The sequence below is a fragment of the Strix aluco genome, chromosome 7, assembly GCF_031877795.1.
Source record: "Strix aluco isolate bStrAlu1 chromosome 7, bStrAlu1.hap1, whole genome shotgun sequence".
In the NCBI taxonomy this organism is placed as follows: Eukaryota; Metazoa; Chordata; class Aves; order Strigiformes; family Strigidae; genus Strix; species Strix aluco.
The window spans coordinates 14,640,259-14,660,366 of record NC_133937.1 but is presented as its reverse complement, the minus strand read 5'-3'; the positions used below and the strand labels follow the sequence as shown (position 1 = coordinate 14,660,366).

Below are 20,108 nucleotides of genomic sequence, written 5' to 3'. Positions count from 1 at the left end.
TCAAATGAAACTGAAGAGGTTTTTTTAATGAAAAGAAAAAACTTCCTTTCCATTCAAAAGTAAACTTGCTAGTTGTTTTTACTGGTCCATCAGATCCAACTGCAAACTGAGATGCTTGCACAGTGGCAGTCAGGGGTCCACACTCAGCTGCACCCTGTGCGGTTCCCAGTGCAGGGGCCAGGCAACAGTGTTGTGTCTGCAGGTGTAAGTGGGGATGTGTAGGGAAGGCCAGAGGTCAGCCAGAGCCCTCAGCGCTGGGTGATAAATGTGCTTCTGAGCTACAAGGCAGATGGTATTTGTCTATGATCCTTGTCACAATCTCATGGTAAATTTACCACTGGTAGATTATAGTTTTTGGTGTGCTCCACTGTACAGTGAGCAAGTGTCAGTACTGGCTCTCCTGTGAGGCGAAGGAGATAAGTGTCCATGATTAATGATGTGGACACTATCTAGCAGCAGGAGCCCATCAACCTGTGACAACTTTCTATTCCATGGGCATTAAACTCCTAAATGCTGTCACAGTCCCACAATAGATTCTAACAGACAGCAGGGAACAAAGAACAGGAAGGAGTTTCATAAACCTTTTCTTTTACCTCAAGTAGATGAATTTTACTAGTAATTACTTTTGCCTCCGTTATTTTGTTAGACCCCAAAATTTCAGCTGTCTCCCAATCTACTTGGCAAATATCGGTTCCCTTCTGGCTGTTCCTGCTGGAGTGTGATCATTACCATGCTTTCTGTTTGCTACTTTATATTTGTTCGCGAACATGATCAACAAAGGCCAGCGCTGTTCTGGGATCAGGGCATTTATTAACATAATTGCTGAAAGAACATACAGCTTTGGTCCTGGCTAGGTTTGATATAAACAGTGGCTAATTCTTTCCCTTCTAAAGTCTCAGAATTGGCAGATATTTTAAAAGACAGATTTTTTTTTTTTCTTCCTGTCTAGAGATGATCTTTTTAAATCAAACAGTGCTGGCAAAAAAGAAAAAGAAAAAAAAATCTTGAGATGTTTGTGTACTTTGAAAAAAATAATCAGAATTTGATCTGTAGTGATCACCCCCACAACTACACAGCATGAGGAAGCTTAAGTAGAATAACCAAGTGACAATATTAATAGGAGACTTCTGAGCCTTGTTGGAAATCAGGAGCTGCAAGGGGGCTGAGGCCTGGGGACCCCCTCCCCTCTCTGCCTGCCTGCTTACAGCAGAGTTGCTGCCACTCCAGGGCCACTCACGGGTGCCTGGCTGTGCCAGGCCACAGGCAGGGGAAGGGTTTGGTCCTGCCAGGCGAGCAAAGGCTCCTGTCTCTGAGCATTGCTGGAGGAGCAAGACATGCTGGAGGGAGGGGAGAAAAGACAAGAGAGGGGAAGTTCTAACATTTGGCAGAAGTGGCTGATGGTGAAGGGGCAAGTTTGCTCTGCTCTGGGAAAGGAGGCTGCAAGGGATGCGGGTCACAGCTCTTTGAGTTCCCCTAGAGAACTGCAGTGTCTTGAAGACACAAACTTCACAACTTGAAGATACAAGCCTCAGTAAAGTGCCAGACACATGCAGCAAAATTTCCAGCCCCTTCCTCCTGGTCTAAAAAACACCAAGACTGGGGGATGCAGCATGGCTCCCAGGAGCGCTCCCTGCCCAGGGCACAGTTGTTTCTCCTCATGGTGCTTTCTTTCACACGTGCCATCTTACACATTTCATTTTGAATCACACAGATTATAGTCAGCAGTGCAGTGTTCCCTGAGAAAGAGGAAAGAGTTAATCTCCAAATGATAACTTCTCACAACTGTGGTTAACAGAGTCTTAGCTTTCCTAAGAGTGCAACAACCTGCGGTTAGAAAGCTGAATTTTCTTTTAAGTCATTGTTTCTTTTTTCCTCACACTCTACTTTTTTATTTATGTGGTACAGCTGTGGATGAGCACTGATACGGAGCATTATTTTCTGTCTCAGGTGTGACAAAACAGCTGCATGAGTTATGAACATGTCATCTTCACTTGAGTATATTGATACATCCCATATGTTATTGACTTATGAAATGAATACTGATTGCAAAGAAGAAACATAATGAATAAAATAATTCAGGAAGATCCTAGCTGTAAAGAGTTTGCAAATAAATTTATACAATATTTTCCAAAAATCAGGGAATACATGTGATTTTGATATTTTAAGTGTACAAGCCAGCTGCAAAGTTCATATCCCCAATTCCTGCATTTCACACAGGCTTATATTCAGGGTTTTTCTACTGATCTACACCAGAATATTCATTAAAATACATCGTAGCAGAGAGAGAGGAGAGAAGGCAAGAGATCACATTCCTGTAGCTTGTCATGATTTTTCATACCTTCAGTAAAGAACTTCAAAGCAGATTCAGACATCCCAGCACTCCAAAACATCTCTTTGGGTGGGAGAACAGTAAGACAGGCTGGGACTCTGTGAAGAAGTTAAGCACGGTATCAGACACATTGCCTACCACAGAGATATGTAGCACAGGGCCCCTTTGGGAGTTGCACCTGCCAGAAGCTGCCCCAGTCTCTAATCATTTCCTTGATGTGTGAAAAGAAGTGTAAAAAAGAAAACTTTCTTCTGGTTTTGTGGCATCTCTGACTGGAAGAAACTGCTAGAGATAGATTCTCTGAGGCATTGAATTACTGTTTTGTGCCCTGAGGCACTAAAACCCCAAAGACCCTGAAATTGTTCAAGTACAATATGAATAAAAAAGCACCTGCTTTTGCCACCAAAACAATCCTGTGTTTATGTATATTAAAACTGAAAAAGGATCCTTAAATGCTGAGAGTTCAAAGAGCTTTGTTAGTATATTGCCCATTATTCAAGAAGTCTTTGACAAAACTAGCTTCTCTTGGAGGTCTGACCAGAGGGTTGAACTTGCTCCGAGGGAAATCTACTGTGACTGGAGTAATTCTCTCACTGCTTCTGGAAGCAGATATCATTGTTGGTTATTGCTATTTGGACGTATTAGCACAATAATAATATCGTACAAAATGTAGACATTGTGAATTTTGACCATGCAGCACAGTGGATCTCTAACCCTATCTGGACCTGGTTGAACCCAGCAATAATATTGCCATAGTTTAGTAAGAAGGCATCCAGACTGGACTGTTGTTGGTAACAAGAGTCCAGAAGGCTGAGAATGTCAGCCTGCCACAGCAGCTACCTTCATCAGCAAGAAAAGGGCTTTTAGGAATTTACCATGGCTGTAATGTGTTAATTGCACCAGCCACAGACCCTGGGTGACAGGTTTGTTTTTCACTAGAGGGCACAGAGAGACAGGATGTGGAGACTGTTTCTCACAGCAAAGGCAGTCAGTGTAAGAGAAGTGCTAGAAATTTGCAGAGAGAGACTGTGTGAGGGTATTAAGCCAAGGATCCCTCTGATTCTGTCAACAGTTCCCAAAACAATGTATTTAAATTTCTAAAAATGCGGAAGTGACTTGGGTGCTTTTGGGGAGGTGAGGAAGCAAAGGCGAATTATACTCCTTCTGCTTTCACAGCTGTAAATCTCCCTCAAAAAGCTTTGAAAGTCTTTTTGAGTGTTAAAAGCTTGGGTGGTCAAGGTCAGGTGAGTTCCTTCCTCACTCTTTCCCCAGACAATGAATACTTTTAAGAGGCCTACCCTTCTAGTTAAGTTTCGTTATCTGCACTTTTTATATCCCTCTCCCTACAGGAAACAAAGAAGCACATACAGCCAGCTACGGGCTCTACTGGAGAACTGTATAAATGTTTAAAAGGGAAAAATCTTTCTTTTCTTTTCTTGCATATTCCCAGAAGACATGATAAATATCTAGTGAACCTGTGTAGACATAGATCCATTCATTCCCATACGTTTCGATGATATCTTCTGAGCCATACCTGAGAATATTATGTTGCACAGAAAACAAGCACCAACAAACAGCTTCCAAAACAATCTTAAAATATTGAATATTTTGATCTTAATATTGATCTTAAAATACTGAAAATCTTTCCTGGGCCATATTCAGGTCCTGCTCCATTCACATGCAGAAAATACTGCATGTGACAGTTCTACTTTTTACTCATATGTGTCCAGTTTTGAATACCTGCTTTGATTTAGGAAAGAATAGCACACACTGTTGCAGATAATAGGACACATTAGGCATTTTGGCAGAGAGCAGCTTGAAAACACTGGCTTGTTCCAACAGTGATTTTAAAGGTACAGGATGATGTTCTGAAAGGAAGTTGTACCTTCCTTTCCTGTCAGTTACCTTAAAAATCTCTCATATGCCTTTGTAAAAATGCTGCACATAGCTGTGTTTCTCAAAGATTAAGCTACAGTCTGCAGTATATACATCACATTAATGCATTTGATTTTTAAAATTCTTGTCTCCCTGTTATTGTCTTATATTGACAAAATTTCTGTACCTTTGAAAATGGAGGTCTGATTATTAGGACACTTGCAACTCAGGTCTTGAGATGCTTGTTTGTATTATAAAATAGGACCAAGGTTTAATCACAATTACCTGCCATGCCAAATATGATTTGCTCTGATCTACACTGACAAGTCAGTTATGGTCGTTATCATGTCAAGCCCAAATACAACAAAATTTCACAATGAAGGCAAGTGCACAGATAGTGAGTTTTAAGAAAGACATGTAAGAAGAGGTATATCATGGAACTGTGTGTCCTGGGCATGTAGAAGGAGATAGTAAAAGATGTGAATGCTCAAACCATTCTGTACTTTATAGCTAAATCCCCATTTAAGACAGAGGCTTTATTATCAGCAGACTGTTTTTAAGAGCTGCTATTCTTTCAGTGGAGTCTAAGAAGCAGGTGCATTTGGGACTGCAGTAGGTATCTTCAAAAGGACGAACTTCCAGAAACTGCATGGCTTTCTGGACCTCTCAGAAAAGACATCACAGTTTTTACAAGAGCAGGAATAGTGCCAGAACTACCTGTCTGCAGCATTAATTCTCGGTTCTACAGACAGTCCTACCTTGTAAATCTAAACTAAATTAGGGACTGGATCCTAAATTCCTTTGGTTTCAGCAAGACTTTGGATCTAAATAACCCTATATATCAGGATTTTAGTGTTGCATAATCTAAGTTATTAAGGAATCTTGTCATTTATGGCAGCATGACAGTAACTGATCAAATCAAAACCTTCATCTTCTTACATATATCTACAGAAGAGCCTTTTGTCCTCCTTTTTCCTCCTACAGGAAAGAATCCAGAATATTTACAATATAGATAGTGTTGTTTTTCCCAGTTCTTTCTTTAACTTTTTAGATGTCAAGATAGTTTTACCTGGGCCTTGATTTTTTTTCTTTAAACCTATGAAGCCTTCCCTCTCAGTAATTACTAAGAGCTCAGTTTCTGTATGTAGTGGGCTGTGGTAGTCAAGACAAACGTCTGTTTCTTAAAGAACATTATAAGCCAAGTTTATCATTTTGGAAGACTAAATCTGGATTTCTGAATGCATGTTGCATTCCTCCCAATCACAGAACTCCTCACGGTTTGTATTCGAACTGGTCTGTGTAATGAAGGTAGAACAGGGTCATCATTTCCATAGTTAAGTCCCCCATCGTACAGATGCCTGTCAGAAGATGAATTTGAATAAAACACTTTCAGCGCCTCTTGCAAATTAAGTGCTTCCAGTGGAGAACAAAAAAACAGGAGCACCCAAATCGACATTTTGGGATGGAAGCAGGACACTGAGTGAGACAAAAGCATGGCATATATGAATGAGTGGGCTAGAAAAACTTGCAATGTATTATCTATGTTTATGTTTGCTCTTGTCTAAATTTAGGTCTTTCTTATAACCCGGCTGCACGAACACATCCAGCCAGGCACAATTCCTGCTGTTCTGCTAGGTCTCATTACCTGCATTTATTAAAAACCATGTATATTATTGCTCTAAATTTACTCTGGCTTTAAGTAGGACTGCTCACGGTAACTATTCTGTGTCCTAAACAGTATTTTAGTGGGATTTAGTCCCAGGCTTAAAGTCAAGCACATATTTCAGTATTTGAGTGACTCAGACAAAACCACTATCTTCCTAAATCAAGGTCAATACTACAATATGATCTGTTGGTATGATAACCATTCTGACTTGCCCAAAGCTTAGCCAGTCTCCTGGATTTGCATGGTTTAACTCTGTGGCTGGTGGTACATGAAAAAGAAGTTGTATAGCAAACATATGCCTCATTTACAGCATGGTTAACCATGGCTGAGCACAGTATCTGTCACACATGTAGAGCAGGGCCCAAGCTCCCACCTCTGAGCTGTCTGAGAGCCACCTTCCCCCCTTGCTTGCTCCGCCTCACCCTGCAGTCTATGCTCTGTGGATACTGTCAGCCCAATGTGGTCACAGCATCCACCAGCTGAGTCCCCACAGCAAAAATTCCCATCTTTGATTTCACTGGGAAATTGCCAACATCCTACTATATTGTCAGTTCATTTCCCATTACTATGGAGCATTTGCAAGGGAACAGAGGCAGATATTTCTGCTCTGGGGGTACAAAAGTTATAGAAAGCTTAAACTGTACAATGAGAAGGGAAATCCAGGTGCTATCCTGATAGTAGGAGGAAATTCCAAATGCCAGCAAGGCTATTTGGGTGGGATAAAAAGATTATGGGGTTTGCTTGAGATTTTCCGTTTGTTTCTTGTAATTATTTTTTATTTACTCCTTTGACCTATAGAGGTGTTGAAGGCAAAACCTGAGTAACGTCCTTTTCTGTCATACCCAGCAAGACAGTAGGAAAAGACATCGTATTTTGGGGATAAAGAATAACCACAGCAGCTCTTAAAGGCTGGTGTCAGGCTAGCAAGTGAACCACATGTTAAAAGCTCTGCTGCACTGCCAAAGACAAAACTCATCCACTTTCTGGTATGTCTCTTACACACAAGTCAGAGTGCAAATTCACCACTCATTTATTGACAGCTGAAAAACAGGCTGTCATTTGCATAGGGTAAAGCAAGTATGGAAATTTTCAGTATGAACTCTCAGAACATGCTAAACCCAAATGCCCAGTTACAGTAAAAATGTAGATGGCCTAGGTGACCCTGGTGACCCTAGTGTTATTAAAACCATGTTTAAACATGGCAGGGAATACTTCTACTGGTCCTTTTCCACACCACATTTCTGTCCCTAGATTCAAGTGGGAAATGTCACCAGAACCTCCAAGTATAAAAAAAACCCTGCCTGTTTCTACTGCTGGCAGCTTCTTTAGTCTGCACAGACGGGGTACTTCTCTCTGAAAAATCATTCCATAAATTGCACAGACAGTCAGCTGTTGTGTTTCTGTCCTTGCTGCCCATTTCCTCACTCCCTCTCTGCCAGAGAAGATTCCCCTTTTCTGAAGCAGTGTGAAGAACCTCCTCTATTTCTGCTAGAAATAAGAAACAGTGAATTCTTTAACTCTCTTTTATGGATGTTTAACAATCTCCTTTAGCCAAAGTTTACTAATAGCGATGCTGTCTTTTCCACATCCAATCATTCAAAACTTTGGAAAGAGGTTGTTTCAGGAAATCTGTCCTGCTGCAAAGGCAGCCATGTATTCAGCATCCCTCAGAGGAATTACAAACCCAAAAGATGCCCACTTCATCCAAGAACATGACTGTCAGTTAACTGTTTGCTCATAAACAGCATGTGCGCTATGGTCTAAGACTCTTCAAGGGCTTAGGTTTTTCCATGGTAGCTAAAAACCTCCTCCATGAAGTTTGTGTGTTTGTTTCTCTTTCTGTGTGTTAGGTAGTGTCTAATAATACACTGGACTGGTAACAAGGCTTTGGAAAAGAGTACATCTTCACACAACTGTTAATGAGGGACTAATGTGCCAAGGAGGGAAGGAATGGGTCCCTGACTCAGGGACAGCCGAAGCCCACGTGGGTAGAGGCAGGAGTTACCTTCTCTGTGCTGAAACCTAACTGCTTTTTGAACACACTCCAAAGGAGCTCAGAGGCACCAGGGCATGAGCCTGGCTTTTCTGAACACAGGCTTAGGATTGATGACATTTTCTGTTTCACTCCATTCTGGTCCTGGAGGCTTTACTTTCTACTTCATTCTCTCATTTGAATCTCTATATTTAGTACAACTAAGAATTTCCGGATTACCTTTCTCCTAACCATGTATATTATGTAATTATGCCTGCACATCTGCGACCTTTCTATGGCTTGTTACATTTTTATTTTTTTTAATCTCTCCTTGCTAGATTCCTAGGTTGACAAATTAATTGTCTTTTTCAGAGTTATGTGCAAGATTTGATGGAAAAAATGTTTTCTCTAGTTTTGAAGTAAGAGTCAGTGCCAGAAATAAGTGAATGCTACAGTTTCCTTGTCCTTCAACATAAAATTGGAAAATTTTATGAAACTCCTCCCTTACTCACACTTGGAAGCTCCCAAAGAGGTGGTTTCATTTTCATGTCGATGAACTTTAGGAATAATACTCTAACCAATCATTAAGTAACAGAGACATTCTGGGTTAAAGTTACTCAGTCAGTTGCCAAAATACTTTTTCCTTTCCATTACGCACAACAGAAGCTTCTACTGCAACCACAATTTTAGATAGTTAACTTATAGTCATGATAAAGCAGAAAGCAGAACAGAAGAAAGAGTTCCCTGAAGAATATCCACTAGATTTTAAACAAATGAGAGCCTGTTCCATCATTTTGTTTTGTTTTGATGATAGGTGGTTTCAAAGAAAGGATAGGAGTTCCAGGTAGAAAATCCAGGCAAAAAAGATGTATCTAATAAAGTTACTGGGTCTTTGCAATTTTTTTTAAGCTGTTAATAATCCAAGGTTCACAACTCATAAGTTTTTTAATTATTTCTCTGTGTGATATTTGTGCTTTCTGTTGATGTTTTGGTAAAGGGGATTTGTGGAATTGGTTATGTTTCTTCATCCAAAAAAGCAAATGTTCTCTTCAATTTTTTTAGAACTGCTACAAATACGCTAAATTATAAAGGTCCATTAGTCCTGAAAATTCCTGTAGTAAATTCTAAAGACTAAGATTTTTAAGAATATTTCATCCAAGTTTCATGTCTGTACTGAAACCAAAAGTCAGACATGCTTAAAATGCTTATAGATTTCATAGTAAATGGCTTGCACAGCTCTATTCACAAACTTGGAGGGTTTAGAGTATATGTTTTTCAACCTGAGATGGGTTTTCTTTAATCTGGTGCTAAGGTAAAGTATCACGCAATAGCATTAATGTTATGATTTACTGGAGCCCATTAAATCCAATTCATGATCTTATATATTTCCATTGCAGATGTCTAGTTTCCTTTGTAATTCAATTTTCAAGCATCTTGAAGCACTGACAAAGCTATCCTACTTGCATACTTTAAATACAGAAATTTTACAAACTTTACATGTAATTTTTTTGGTTTTTTTCATGATTACTTTGCCTACGTTGAGGAATGAACTTTAAAACTGAGGCTGGAAAAGAGCTGCCCTTAAGACAATAATAAAGTCGTTAGGTCAGTTCTTTACGTGGCATGAAGAAACTTTCACTAACTATTTGGTAGTCTATGATTTTTAGCCTACTTCTTCAGGTTTGTCCACAAGGAAATTCCAGAAAAGTATGTTAAATAAACTATGTGAAGCTACAAAGCTAATGAGAAGTGTTTTATCCAGTTTCATTTGCCATGATTAAATTTAACTTCAAATAAGATACAAGATGTGCGATGGATATGCAATATTAGAGATTTTTAAGATACAATTTTGGTGCATTTATCTGTAATAAAAGCATTTATGTGCATGGTAAAATAATACAAAGTCTGCAAAGGTGACCATTTAAGTCACATCAGCACCTGTCCTCATCTAATCTCAAAATATGTGGTCAGAGGAGGTTCAGTATCCCCAGAAATTCTTGTTACACATTCATGAATGAAAGAATACAGTTACTGGACTAGTGTCGGAATTAACATCCATGGTTTAGAACAAGTTGGAGAGATTCATCACTGGAGCCAATTTCTTTGTTGAACATTTCCGCATGCTAATAATAGGAGTAATAGGAAGACTTATATTGTTATGTGTAAAAAGTAAAATGAAAAATAAATGGAAAATAACACTAAATCTATGGTTTTTTCTTCCCAAAGAATGATAATACTTCTTTGTAAGGTTCTAAGGTAAAAATGTTTTTTATCAAATGATTGTTTTCTCTTGTGACTCACAAAGAGAAAGTATGGAGGCTGTTATGAAAAAGCTGCGAGTCTATTAAATTTACATTCATACCAACGTGAGCTTTAAAGACTTTGGGACTCATTTCCCATTTGCTACAATGCAAATGTATATCACATTTTACAAACACTTCAAGGCTGTTTTCTACTGCCAGAACTGTGAAAAGTGCCCAGAGGGTAAACAAGAATCAGCCATTAGCCTGTAGCCAAAGCCTTCAGCCTCCAGCCTGGATTAGGACCGTTGAGAAAATGTCTGTAACAAGTCCTTAAGATCACAGTCTATTCAATGTATTATTCAAAACTATATTACTACCAAATTGACAGGGAAAGAATGGCTATTTGAGGGTTAGACATGAAAGTGCCAGTGCTTGCACCTCCTTTTCCTTTGTAGGTAACTTTTTAAATTTTTGACTCCTAACAGACTTTATCATATTCTGTTTTATTATTCCACTGCACTTCTGCTGATGACTTCTACAAATGACCAATAAGCCATTCAAGCCAGAACTGGTGGTTTGTGCCAGCAGGTTTTGACATTACCTGTAAGTGTTGTGACTGAAGACAGCATACTTTGGTAATAAAAACCTGGGGAATTCTAATTGTAACAATGAAGTGGGTCTAGGTCTACAAGAAATATATGTTCCATAGAAAATATACCCTCCGTTATTCTTGGATAGTGTTTTTATCATTTAAACTCTCCTAGAGGAGCAGAGTTCTCTAGTCCTGTTTTCCCATGCATCACTTGGCTGTGTCCATCCATGATATTTGCAAGCCAGAATGAGCATTAGTATCTATTAGCATGGGATGTGCTTCCCTCCTTGGGAGAATTATAAAGAACAAAGGCAGACACTCACTTGCTAAAGAATTTGCTCTTGATTCTGTACCCAACCCAAACAGCCTTTCCCTGGGGTTATCCGATACTTCAGAAACATCCAGATTCAAAACATCTTGTTCCAAGGAAGAGTTGGGTTGGGGAAGAGATCTCTAGTATCTCTACATCTGGACACTGAAGATGGCATTTCAGCACTTGTGGTTAGTAATATTTGGCTATAGCGAGGATTAAAAAATTTAGAAAAACTGCCCAATGCAAAGACAAACAAAAGGATTTGGGGGATTATTTATTTATTTAGGGGTTTCTGTTTTCTTTTTTTTAGTAGATTTTTATTGAGAAATTAAAGGAATTCAAGAAAACAAACAAACAAAAGGTTAAAACATGCAGATCTTACTTCAGCAAGTGCCTGAAGAGAACACACGATATCCCAGCACAAAAAGCACATGTTCATTTTGCAGTCAAACCTCCTGAATAATAAAAGCCATAGAACTTGACCAAATAATTGTAGCGAGATATTTTCTGCAAAGTTCTGAATAGTGTGGAAGAAAGTAGCAGAAAACAGAGGACAGCTCTGAGCCCTTCCCATCTTGAAACAAACTCAGTTCCCACCTACTCTCCTACTCATTTGATCTTTCCCCTGTGAGAGATGGAAGCCCTGTCAGATGAGAATCGAACCACAATTTAGTGAGTGAGGTAGCAAATAAGGAAAAGGGACTACATTCCTGTCATTTTCTGTTGCTATGAACCTTCTCTTCAAGACTGCATCAGACGTGATGCAGAATGTACCAGATAGGGCCCTTGTGAGAATAAAGGAACTGAATATTGCAAAGTGGTGCAATGGGAGCCATATATAAATACTAAGATAAATACAGATTTGATAAATTACTAGCAAAGGCACTGGAGGGAACAATACAAGATGATGCAGTCAGGCTTTTTCAGCTCTAACTCTCATGACCCTTAGAGAAGGCATGGCTTTCCAGAACTCTGCACCTGAGGCAAGATGTTTTAGTCATTTTATAAATAATTACCCCTTGAGACCTCTCAGATTCTAGGATAATAAAATGTAGCTGTAGGTCTTCAAGTGTGCTGATATACGGATGTCCATTTCAGAATACAAAAACATACAGTAGGTCCACATTTCTTAGCTCTGATTGCCAGTGCGAATATGTGTAAATGTACTGAGAAAGCATGTATCTGTACAAACTCACCTTACAAACTTACCTCATGCCCAGCACTGCGAGGGTTTACTTCTAAGGCTTCCAGCATGATGGAAGGAGACACATGCAAGTCTTTCAGTTTTGTATCAAAGACAGCTCCTATAGAGCCGAGGATTTGTCCCAGCTGCCTGTGCTGAGCAGCCATACTTTAGCTCTATGCATACCAGCACCTAGAAGCTGAATTAAAGTAAAAGATTTGAGGCAACTAGTGAATGGACAATAGTAATTTTTGCTCCTGACATCCTTGTTTCTCAGAGCTGTTAAGCAAAGGGATAATTTGCTGCAGAGGAAGTATAGTAAAGAGAATATATTTTTACAAGGGTATGTTTATTAAGGAATACCTCTATAAGGATGCATAAATGCATGCAGTCTCTGAGAAAATGCCATCTTATATGAGTTCTCACAATGGTTCATATTCACGTCTTGTTACTTAGCGCCTTCTTAAAGGTCTTTTTTGTATCTTCTACAAGATGTTTTGTCTTGCATCACTTTGCCTGACAGAAATATTGCTTACACTAAAATCCTTAATGTGAGATGCCCTATAAAGAAGTTGTTTCATTTAATAACATTCATTGTATTAGTTCCCCCTAAAGTAATCACTTTGATGAGAACACACTCTGTGTTCCTTTATTTGATCTGGGAATAAAATTATCTTGTCTTTACTTCTGTATCTCCTTCTTATTTTTTCTAGAATAAATAAACATGAAGCTGTCACTGCAGAGCAGGCACAGCCTCTCCCTGTTACAAACCTTTTCATTTCTGCGTTGAGAGAATTTTTCTGCACAATGATCCTTTTAGAATACACTTGAAGCACTACATTTTCTTGCTTTCATATGTAGATACATGAGTAGTGACAGAGAGTTTCTGCTGTCCCAGTAGATTATATGTCCTATCAAGTTTTCTGTCCTTCTTATAGAACTGATCAGATTATTTATCATGAAGAAATTGGTTAATGTATCAGGCACTAAATTTAGTGTATTTGTTATTATAGAAACCAAAGCCACCAGCTGTGAGATTTGAGCCCTCTTATACCAGTAAAACATAGTGCAGCCCTCTGTTCCATAAAGTCTTAAAGAGCTTGATTTATGCACTATTCACCTACACAGCCATCACTAGCTGCTAAACCCTTGCTATGTAGCCAGGCCCTCAGAGTCATCTCCTATACTTTGGTGAGGCCACAACTTCAGCTCTTCTGTAAATCTTTGTAAGATAGAGGCCTCATTGAAAAATATTTTTGGTATGAGCTTTTCTTTTGAAGTGAGAAGCAATTGAGGTATATCTACTTTCTCATTTTTACCTTAAGTAAAGGTTTGGGTAATTAAACTTTACCCAAGCATTTGGGTTAATCAAGTGCTGGGGGGTGTTAATGATTATGATTGCACGCTGTTTTTTCAGGCCAAAGAAACAGCCATTGTAGTCAGCCTTAGGCCACTCATGACTTCCACAACTGCTTTCAGTGTAGAAGGAAGGTAGGCTGGAGAATAATGCTGGCAACTTACATTACTACATATTTTTTTAATTATTATTTGGAGGATCAAACCACAAAACTATTCATGCTAAATCTTACCTCCTCCAGACAGTTATGCTACTGTCTGTCACATTCACCAAGGGACTGCAACATCCACTGTGTAAATATTGGAGATTCTGTCCTAGAATGCAACAGCTTCTTGGCAGTACTAACCAAAAGACCACAAGTCAAAAAGAAAAAAAAAAAATTTATCCAAAACTGTGGAAGAAATGTGTCTGTCACAGACAGATTATTGTTATCTACTCTAGAGCATGGTGATATCACTTTGAATCCCAGCTCAGTATTACATCCACTTGCCTCCATGTCTCTTTAAGTGTGGACTTTCAAAAAAGTTGTAAACATGGGTTACTGTTTGTGTACTATATACACTTAATGTATTAAACATCAACAAAATTCTCTGTTAGAAAAATAGAAATTCTTGGGTTTATTTACTACACAAGAATCTATCAAATCTTGAGATATAAATGTTGTATGCTTCAGGAACATGAGTAAGAAACACCATTTGCATGGCTTCTGAAAGTCCAAACTGGACTATTTGAGACACCACCAGTGTTTCAGGGAATGTATTTAAATGAAATGTTATTATTTGCAGGTTTACTTCTAGCTTAGAGGACACCAAGATCCTTTCTGCAATGTGTTATGTTGGTGACTGGATAGTTCCAGGGGTTAATGAGAAGATATAAAACCACAGCGAACCCAGTGACCATCTCAACTCTAATCCAAGTAAGTATTGTTCATTGGATATTTAATCTGGTATCTAACCAAAGTAGGTGTTGTTCATTTAGTCTTTAATCTGGTAACTGATAAAGGCATCTGAGAAATTAGTTGACTGTGTCACTGCAATTTGCCAGACAGCTGTAAGAAATCATATTCCAAACTGATGTATTTATTTGGTAGCACCTGTGAAGAAGCTAGCAACTCAACAGGAGCAGAAATCTTGTCATCATTAGTCAAAGGACTGGCACACTTGAAGGAAGAGAATAAATACACTGTTTTTTTTCTGGTTTTCTTGCCTAAAGAACAGCACTTCTTTGTTCAAATAACATCTGAGAACGTAGTTAAGCAGTGGAAAGGAGGTGGCTTTATGGAGTAAAGAGAAATACAGATGCTAGACATCTTCAGAGAAGATGAAAATGCATTTATCACCCATGTACAGAGCACCTGAGGCCAATTTCAAGATCTGGGAAAAATAAAATACCAGAGCCTCTAACATATCTGCTTCCTCCCGGTTGTCGAGGAATCCAGTGCAACTGTGAGGTTAAAAATAGGTGGGCCCTAAGTTCAGGTTTTTCATTCGTCATAAGGAGAACGTTTGATTTTATTTACTTCTGGCTGATTTTCATCACTGTTGAGATGATCACTGTCAGGAAACAGCCAAGCACTCTTCTCACCCCGTGTGAGACTGGTGTTTATTTCAGCTTGAATCTTTTGTTGCCATAATTCAGAGACCTGTATGTCCATCCACTTGTTAAAACTGGAAAAGGAGGGTTCACGACTCAACATGTTTCTTCAGTGCCTTAAGAGACTTTCAGGACCCTGTCCTGTACACTGCCAGGAGGGGTAGACCCTCTGCCCTGAGATCTGGTGCCTGAGCCCCAGGCACTGTCACTAGAGGCCCACCGAAGCCAGCCCCTCACTGCCCCATACCACGCTGCCCCAAAGGGTGGCTTTGCCCTGGCTGCAAACTTCCCAAGGACTGAAAATACGGCTAAGTGTTGACAGCTCTCTTAAGCTTGTCAGCCCCAAATCATCCAAGTTCCATGAGGGGAGGGCTTTCTTTTTTTTTCTTCCCTAATTCCGTTTAAGTTAGACAAACTGTAAGTGAGTTAATATAAACAAAGAGCGAGTAGTCTGCGTAGTATAAAAGCGAGCATTATAGATTATGAGCTGAGGGACAGGGCTCAAAAGGCGGCAACTGAACAGCCAGTCAGAATCACCAACTAAATTTTTCTTTACTTACTTTAGGGTTTTTAGTACCCTCTGGAAGGACATCAACAAGATTTAGACACAAGCATATCGCTACTGTAATGAACACTGACAAAAAAATTGAGAAACTGGAACTGGAAATGCATTTGCAATACTCTTTCTTTGGGAATTACTACCATAATTACACCAGTTTAGAAAGCAATACCTTTGTAAGTGCTTTTACCCCATCATGTATCAAACTAGGGATTATAGCATTTTAATGGTGGCTAAATTGTACAGTATCTATAATAGTATGAAATCTAGGAGAATTTTTGGCCCCAATGAGGCCATAGAAAATCTCCTACTGACTTTGTTGGAGCCAGAAAAATCCATCCTAATTTTCCAGGTGTGACCAGCTCCAGTCACAAAAGGGGCTTAAATTTTCCTCATACTCTTAACATATGAGTGAAAGGATACTTTTCATATATGTATACTACAAATGCCCTCAATTTTATTTCATAAAAAATGTTATGACATGGAATACACTGTTTCTTCATGAAACATGCACCTTTTAATAGCAGTTACTTAAAGGGTGATATATACATCCCTATTTCTTCTGTCACCAAATAGAATGAAATTCATAGACCTGCTCTTAGCTAATGTGATACATGGTTTATGGTTAAATAAGGCCTTGAAAATGAAAATCTTCTGCCCTTCTCATGAGGTATATAGATCCAAATTAAACGAGCAAGTTACATTAAGGTACCTGCAAACCTTGAAAAGGGTGTATTGGCTTGTTCATTCTTCCTACGGATAATAAACCTACCCGTCAAGCATCTTCTAGAGAGCAAGCCAAGGAAAGCAAATGTCGCCCTGCCTTAGCTTCCTTTATATGTTTTCAGTTTTCTGAAATTGGGCATATTTTCTGGAGATAGGACTATAAGAGATTGATAGATACCTTAAAATCAGTTTGCACGTGAAAAGGTAATAATTGATCCCTGGTCACTCCATGAACCACCATTTAGTGTGTTGTACAATTTCAGAAGTAAATCAGAATAACTTGTTGAAAAATAAAAGGAGGTAAAAAAAGCTCACTTTCCTACAGCTTTAGAAAATATATGTTGTGTTAGAAAAGGTGTTAACTGACAGCATGTTTTAACTGACATGGCGATAAATATGATGAAGCACCAACATTTTCTCCAGTGTGCAAACTGCCTTCGCAAGAGCCTGGAGAGATTCCTGCTGGTCTCTGCAGGATTTGGCTTGAGCTCCTCTGCAGGAATTAGTTTATGCCAGTGGAAGTAAACAGGCCCTTGGGGATGCTGCTGCTGCTGCCACTGAGGTATTTATTTTTATAATAACTTGTTGGCTGGTGCAGAGATGGGAAGTCACAACCACAGCTCCTGCATACAAAACTCCACACCATTCATCCTTATCAGTTAGAGCCCTTTGCAAGGACAGAAATGGAAAGAGACATAAACTTGGGGGCCTGGCTACCAAATACTACCTGCACCCTGATGGCCACTTGCCATGCTTCTGGGAGCAGCTTCTCTCCCAGCACTCTGCAGTGCCTGCTGGTGCCTCCCAACAGGCAAAGCTGACTCTTTGGACCATGGGGTAATGTAGGTTGAGGGCATCAGAAGATCACAGCATTTTTCTGACTCAAAACAGAGCCAATAAAATGCACTTCTTATGAAGGAGCCTCCCCACATACAATTTCCAGTGGTTGCTCACACTATGTTATCATCCAACAATCCTTTCTCTAGCTTGGCTCCTAGGCACCTCCTGGCTAACAGAGCCCAGCACCATTTGAGGATCTCTCCTTCTAGCCTCCAAAATTGTCACCAAATTTCTCTGTTCTTACTTTCAGATCAGGTAGAAAATAGGAGGAAATCACAAATCTCTATCCACCACTTGAAGGAAAATAGGGTAGATTGGTCAGTGACCACATTTCATTCATCAAAGAAGAAATTAGGTTATTCTCCTTACCTTGCCAGACTCTGGCACTTGAAGAAAACTAAAATTAAAATAAGGCTGAAAGGGCCCTTGATAATGACACAGCATTTTCTCATTATATGCGCTCTTTTATCAGCACTTACAGACATCTGAGCACAGAGCGGAACCCTGTAGAATTGGCTGGTTTTCACATTTTTAAGAATTGTTTTCTCACTTATTTCCTGTTTTCTTACCAGCAGGCCCAACCACATCCAGAACCTAGATAATAGTTGTGTTGGTATCTCTGACAGCTTTATTTAAACTCCCTTTTCTACTCTTCAAACAAGCTTGGAGCTCCACTTATTCCCCTTCTGATACATAGCTTAAACAAAACTTGACTTGAGGCCAACAATATCGGAAAAAGGAGACAGAAAGCTTGGGCAGAAGAGGAAACAGGTAATTCTGCTGCTGTTGCAAGTGCTGGAACATAGACTTAGCATTTTCTAATAACTTTCCCCAGCTGCCAGTTACTTGTTCAAAATGAAACACATATACTGCAGGGGGAAGAAGGCTGATGTGTTTCTAAGTTAAAAGAAATGTTGTCAAACATCTGTGCGCCACCTGGTAGCCTTAACCAAAATTTTTCCCTCCTCCCAGCTGTTGCTTGCCTTGCTATGCATCCATTGGTGGCCAACTCCACTCCAACAGTGGTTGCATTTCAGTGGTTTTGCAGTATAGCATGATGCCAGAATCTGTAGGCTTCACTTCATTTTCACTGAGTCCAGACTCCCATTGGAGTTCACCTGGGGAAGCAGTCAGAAAAAGTGACCAAGAGCCTCAAAACACGGTTCGGAGCATCAGAGTCCTCTGGGATCCAGCAGGAACAGAACCTCTCCTGCAGCATGTAGCCTCCATGGAAAATCATGCGCCCCCTGAATATCCACCCAGCCGAACAGGAAAGGCTGTGTTAGTGTTGGAGAGCTGTAACACCTTCATGATTTGTGAACAGAAAACATCAAAGGCCACTGAATCTCAGAGTCCTAGCTCCCTCTCCTGGCAGAGCACCGCAGTGGTAATAGAAACGGGGGCTGTGCGGGGTGCTCCCCCCGGCACAAGCAAGCGTGAACTCCGAGCTGCAGCTCCGCAAAGGGAGGTGGAGAGGAACCGTGCCCCCAGTGCGCAGTGGCTCCTCTCCGCAAGGACCCCAGTAGTAATAATGCAGATACAGCTCTACCAACAGATTAATACAGGATTAGCAAAGGCAAAATCTATTCTAGTGAAGAACATCTACAACATAGCTTTAGCTGCATAAAAAATATTTACTTGAGCACAGATAAAACTTCATTGCTGCGCATTATCTGCAGTCGGGGTAGTGCAATTTATTCTCTAATACTTTGATACCAGACTGACTCATGCAACTGTGCCATGATTCCTCTCCAACACCACAGCCTTCGTCTGTTTGCTGTTTTCTGTAAACACCAAGCCTACAGAGTCCTTCCCCAGACTGTAACTTACTCCTTGAGAAACACACATCTCTCTGACTAGATATGAACCTGTCACTGCAGCGGGTAATGTATAACACAGGGGCTCTCACTAGTAGTCTCCAGCCCTTCAGAAACATATGTTGCATTTCCCTATGTGAAGGCACAGCTTATTGACCCTACATTCCGAGAAGCATCCACAGCATCTCTGTTTAGTGAAACACCTACTGGCACCAGGTCTTTGGGTGTGACATCTGTGGCAGCACCAGAGGTGGAAGCATGATACCTGCCATCTTGGCCCAAGGCTGAGCCAGGGTCCTTCTCAGCCAGCAGCACGGGCCTCTACCTCTGAAGAAAATGAGCTGGCTCTTAAAGCAGCAAAAGGCAGCAGGGGGTCACCCAAGCACACAAACCACTGAGAGCGACCCAACCTGCAGGTGCTCTCTGGCACAGCCCCACAGCACTGCAGTGCCCACCCCTTCCAGGCTCGGCACCGGCATGGTGCGGTGGGAGCCCAACTCGGCACTGCTCCTGTTCATGTAGTTTGGCCGTCTCAGCCATTGGCCATTAGCAGCTTGGGTTGGGAACAGCAGCAGTTTAGTTTTGTAGCATTTTGATTCAGTTATTCTGTATTTCTACACCAAGGGTGGCTGAAGTCAAACGAAAGCCTTACTAGCAAGTGGGTGGGCTTGGACTGCTGGGGATGGGGCCTGTTAGCATCAGACCTTCTCTATTCCTGCTCTTTCTGTGGAGAAAGTGGATACGGGGTTTCCTGTACAAGTCAAACAACAGCTCTCTGAGCTGTTTACAGTGGTCTTTTTTAGAGGATTATTTGAGGGCTTTTTCAATTTTTGGCAATGAGTTTATAGATCTTGTTTATGAGGAGCAGGAGGCAGCTCACAGATGTGCATGCTGGTTTCTGTTGTGGTTGTGTTTTCTCCTAGGTTTCGCATCAGCACAGTTTTCCCAAGGCAATGGTCTTCTGCAGTTCAGTGACTTGCTTCAGGAGTCCCCCTCACTCTCCAGCACCAGCTACAGCTTCTGCTGAAATGGTAAGGCCTTAA

The 20,108-nt window shown here is 40.3% G+C and overlaps 1 long non-coding RNA gene across 15 annotated transcripts in view; it reads left to right on the top strand.

Moving 5' to 3' along the window:
- The window catches only part of LOC141925843 (uncharacterized), a 173,546-nt gene that overhangs the window by 136,815 nt on the left and 16,623 nt on the right, over nt 1-20,108 (top strand). For 12 of the 15 annotated variants that reach the window (XR_012623957.1, XR_012623952.1, XR_012623951.1 and 9 more), the window contains 4 exons: nt 14,316-14,446; nt 16,832-16,970; nt 17,821-18,019; nt 19,989-20,096. This is a non-coding gene — a long non-coding RNA (uncharacterized LOC141925843). Of the gene's footprint in view, nt 1-14,315; nt 14,447-15,755; nt 15,859-16,831; nt 16,971-17,820; nt 18,020-19,988; nt 20,097-20,108 lie in introns of those variants that run through there. The other 3 variants (XR_012623954.1, XR_012623955.1, XR_012623958.1) reach the window with 3 other exon arrangements.